The 5,273-nt window shown below is 44.4% G+C and overlaps 1 long non-coding RNA gene across 1 annotated transcript; it reads left to right on the top strand.

The window, feature by feature from the left end:
* The first annotated feature begins 2,033 nt into the window (after window positions 1-2,033).
* On the top strand, window positions 2,034-3,747 carry LOC109750576 (uncharacterized). The gene is made up of 3 exons (XR_005769617.3): window positions 2,034-2,366; window positions 2,630-2,792; window positions 3,418-3,747. It is a non-coding gene; the product is annotated as an uncharacterized lncRNA (long non-coding RNA).
* Window positions 3,748-5,273: the final 1,526 nt, after the last annotated feature.

Here is a 5,273-nt window from a genome sequence, read left to right as displayed (position 1 = left end):
AGCTACTATTTTACTTCTGAAACACGAAACCAGATCTGCCCGTGACAGCGAGACGAAGGGATACAGTAAACACCACTTTTTTTCTTTCATTGTCGCCCACAAGTCTCGTACGTCCTCCAGTATTCCAACATGCAAATAATGTAGCTATGGGTTCCTGCAAACAAAACATGGTCAATAGAGTAAATTTGGTAGAGAAAGGGAGACAAGCGTTTCAACTTAACACACACAAAACGGCAGCACTCCTACATCGACAGGTTAGCATTTTTTTCTTTCAAAATGTCTCCAGTAATAGACATCACAGTTTCCTTTGGTGAAACAAAAACAGATCAAGACTCTATATACAGGCTAAACACTGGAACTAATTAACAAGCTGAAACAAGATATACAATACATATATGTAGGTGTCATCAACAAGTAAGTCCAGCGAACTTTAAGTTGGGAATTTAAGTTGGATTGAGTTATTTCCAGAATATAGGGTGTTTCTAACAGTATATATAAGTAAAAGTTGGACAAGAAACAAGTGTTAGCACAAATACCTTAGGCAGCTGTATCATCTATTGATCTGCCCTGCTGCCTCTAAGTTTGGGCATCGGAGTATCAACACCTTCTTCATTTGTGCAACTGCATTTGCTCCACCAATTGAAACTAGGTTTGGACAATCCCGAATTACCAAGTTCTCAAGTGATGCAAGATAACTGCGCCAAATGTCGCCTGGAATGGATGTTATACCATCACATCCACCCAACTCCAGTGAGACAAGGGATGTGAGGTTCTGTAGGGAGTTGGGAAGATATGGAGAGATGTCCCCACACCACTCTAAGCTGAGCCTTTGGAGAGATGATGGCAATACCAATCCTCTTTGCCATTTGAGACTTGGGCAGTTATCAACCGCCAGATGTTTCAGATTAGGAAAACTCCCAAACCTTTCAAATGGCAGGGACAGTAACTCGAGACAACATGCGACATGAATTTCCTCAATTGCAGGTAGATATTCCTGTGTTAAGAGCTCATCAAGGGTTGACAATTTATAACAGTATTTAACTGTCAGGACATTAAGGGACGAGAATGCCGTAATGTTGCCTCCAATAGATGTAAGAGATTTGCAACTAATGGTTAACTCTCGTAGAGATGGAAGACTCCACATTTCCAGTTGGATGGACGTGACAAGCCCACATGCTAAAGAAAAGTGGGTGACGGAGCAGCAGTCAATATTGCAAAAGAGACCAGAACCACGCAGGCTGAGCTTCTTAAGAGATGACGATACCAGTCTTTGGGAGCGGATGTTTGGACAACATCCGATGTCCAGTTCTTCGAGAAAATGCAAATCTTCAAACTTTTCAGTTGGTATTGCCACTAGAGCTCTTTTATGGTACCCTGGGGTAAATTATGACCGTCAGTTCGTGAAATCGTACGGTATGTGGTGACACATACTGCGCCAGTTCGCGCGAGCGGTAGACCATGCACTGGTTAGCTCCCGTCCTCCAGTATAGATGTCCTGAGGGCATTTTGGGAAGAAAAAATCGACAGAGGTCGAACAGGCATCAGCCCGGCCGCGTGTCGAACAGGCCCATCCGCCCCTCGTGTCCAACTAGCCCACCCCGCCCTCCCCATCCAATTTCGTTCCCTTCCCTCAAAAAAAAAATTCCGATTTCGTTCCCCACCGTTTGCCTCCGTTCTCCACCGCGCTCACTAGGGTTCCGGCGGCCGCCGGCGAGGGGCTGCCATTTGAGGCGCTCGAGGAGGATTCGCCGTCCCCCGACGCCGCTGCTCCCCTGGACCCCGTCGCGCTCCGGGACAGGCCGGCGCTCACCCCCGACTTCTCTCGGCTCGTCTTCTCCACGGAGCTCCCCTGCCGTCGGCCCACGCCGGAGCCGTGGGCCGACCTCCCCTCTGGCAGCACGCGCCGCCCGAACCCAGTTGGCGGCCACGGCAATTTCAATATTGCGCTGTCACAGTCCGGCTCTGCTCGTGCCAAGCTCTATGTATACGTTCTAATCCTCCTTGCAAATATTAGGCTGAAATTGGATGTGATTTGCTTAATTTTATTCTATTTGCAACAACTGGCGATTGGTATGAGTACTTATTGACATATCAGTCTAAGGTTTGAGCTTGTGATGCAACTGTCATTGTACTGAACAGTGTGGAACGAAATCGTCACTTTGAGCGTGCATGTACTTGAGTGTTTGGTAGATTTCTTCTATCTGGTAGTACTGATCAAGAAGGTGTTGACTTGTACATTCAGTTCACATGGCCGAGATATGCACTTGTTTAACTTCACACTTGTTATTTACAGTCCAGGATCTGCTAAACCTTGCAAGTACAGGAGGATGAGTGCTCTCTCTCCTACAGGTCAAAGAGGCCTCCAGGTCAAACAATGGTTGCTGTCATTAGAAACCGATCAAACTTAAAATTCCGTGCAAAACCATGTGCTTGAGATTTCCCACTGAAATACTCATGTACGTGCTTTATAATTATAAGTTTCTCCATTAGAGTCTGTCTACTTTGTCATGACTAAATGATTCAAAAATAGGGATCGCACCCCATGACTGCCTTCTATTTAGTTTAGATCAAGCTAAAAATTGTTCCTGAATTTCGTAGCCACTTATATGTTCAGTTGTGTGATTTGCAGGCTGAGACCTTGCTAGGTTACTTGCGTGAGCAACGAGAAGGGGGCAGCTCCAGAGCTGGACCAGGCGGCGCAGCTACGAGCATGGCTCGGTAACACGCTGGTCATGCGACAAAGCTACGAGCTTGGCTAGGCAATGCAGCACTGATATGGTGAAATACAGAAAGTAATGCTTGGTTTGTCCTTCACCTCGTCGGCTCTGTTTCTTTATTTGGGCGTCGAGAACAGAGCAGCCCTATATGTATGGGGCGCGATGATCATGTGTAAATAACAGCTGGCTTTTGGCTCAGTTTTGTGAATGTACATATGTGGTCTGCCACTGTGAGTGATGGAAGGTTAGATGGCTGGTCACTAACATCAGTTGAGAGGAGCATCCAGGTTATCTTAGGAGAGGACATGGGTTGCTGCTTAGTTATATGTGTGGTGTCGAAGTTGTAGTTGTGTACAGGATGTATGTTTAGGGAGGTAATATGGTAATGCCGGCTTGGCTTTGCGAGGTTATAGGGTAATGTTGGATAGCCAACCAAACCCCCCCTGTGTCCGTTTTATGATCTAGCGTGACTTGTTTGGCAAAAAATCTAGAAATGGCGGACAGGCCCAAAGTAAATACCAATTGTCCCGTAAAATATAAATCTCAATTCTCACTCACAGATTATGACCAAGTGATGTTAGACCGATCTATTTGCTGACTTTTCTTTTACTTTGAAATACCAGTCTGGTTCAAATTATACACTGATAATCAAGATTCCAAGTAAGATTGATAACCAGACTAACATGTAAACCTTTTCCAGGCACCTCTTCCAGCTGTAGCACCTGCTGGCTCAACATTGCTTGAAATGGCATGTGAGTTAATTCTCTGATGCTGAACTTGATGGTTTGCACTAGCAGGTAAACACAAATTCATCGTTGCAGTATTTGTTCCCACTTTGTAATGATGTCTACATTTGATAGAACTTTTTTGTCATATGAAGGTTTTGGAGACACAAACAATATATTTTGCTTTAAACAGACACTAACAAACTCTGTACAAAGAATTCGTTTGATATTGAAGAATTTCACTTGGCATTATCATTTTGTTAACCAACACTCAACACATACATGGCAAGAGAACATTATATGATACATAGCCAATGGAGGCCTCGCATATTAGAATTAGTGTGAGGGTCAACCTGCAGCAACGGAAGGTTTCCCTCAAGGTTTACTATACCCTGGAGTGCTATTTTTTCAGGATTTTTTCTCGCTTCATTATACTTTATAATACACTTCATTAGATGATCACGCGTGAGCTTTGCAAAGTTTATGGCCTTGATACTTTCCTTTGTCTGCACAAGCGGCACATAAGCTGAGCTAACGTATCTTTGAGTTGTTGGGCACAGTACGATCCCAATTGAATATAAAATGAAGGATTGGAGGAACTCTATTCCATGTGTGTTTGTCTTTATATGTGATTTTAACATATTCTGCAGCTCTGCAAATGCTATTCTCCTGTCTCCATATTCTCGGAAGACATTGTATGCCCGGTTGACATCTTTTCCTTCGGGTTCAACCCCTACCTCCTTTGTAGGTATACCAAATATGTGCTCCACATCCCGTGTGGTTATCGACAGTGGTTCCCCATCAATGATGAAGGCGTCACAGGTGGGGTCGTATAGCTCCGTTATTGATCTGCACATGTTCCGGTGAATTTTGATAGGAAGGATCCTCAGTAGGCCACCTAGGTCGACCTCTTCTATGGCTCTTGTCTGGTCTGTAGTGAAATCTTTAGTAACTCCATGATATGCTACAAGGGAACAGACTTGTGTTTCCTGATCATTGGATCAAAAAGGATATCAATTAGCATTATTACATAATAAAGATAGTAGCAGTAAACCATGCATCTTTACAATACAATTCCTTCAACCCAAGTTTGATTGCACATCTGACAACTATGAAATCAGTTTGAAATACATTAAAATGTGAGCTACACAAAAAAGACAAATATGAGGCTTTTTAGCATGTACTGTTCGTCATCGTATATAAGTTAACCCTTCTTTTGTATGCTTATTACTCTATGGGAAACATATAGGTTCGTATTCGAATATGTCATTAATCTAGCTTCGAAAGATGCTATGATCTATTATGCACATCTGCCAGATAGATTAGAGTTTCACCATGTCTAACAGTAATATGGATGATGAAGATTGATCTTTGGGAAACATAGGCGTGGATATTAATCTGTCAGAACCTACGAAACAAAATACTTTCCTCTAATATACAAATCTAAGAAACAAAATACTCTGATATAATATGCACATCTACGTAACAGAATACTCTGCCGTAATATTGATCAGGTACTGAATTTCCTTACAGTGTTCCTTTTTGCTTGTGATTTCCCTTGTGGTGTTGTTGACTTCGCCTTGTCGTTCGTGTTCCGAGGTGGCGGATTCCTTGGTGCCGGGTACCTTGGTGGCAGGTTCTGTGCTGGCTGGTTCGCAGGTGGCGGGTTGGGTGCTGGCGGTGGTGGCGGGTTCGCTGATGGCGGTGGTGGCTGGTTCGCAGGTGGCGGGTTGGGTGCTGGCGGTGGTGGCGGGTTCACTGCTAGCGGTGGTGGCGGGTTCGCTGATGGCGGTGGTGGCTGGTTCGCAGGTGGCGGGTTGGGTGGTGGCGG

The sequence above is a fragment of the Aegilops tauschii genome, chromosome 2, assembly GCF_002575655.3.
Source record: "Aegilops tauschii subsp. strangulata cultivar AL8/78 chromosome 2, Aet v6.0, whole genome shotgun sequence".
NCBI classification, from domain to species: domain Eukaryota; kingdom Viridiplantae; phylum Streptophyta; class Magnoliopsida; order Poales; family Poaceae; genus Aegilops; species Aegilops tauschii.
This window is presented reverse-complemented; position numbering and strand designations above follow the sequence as displayed.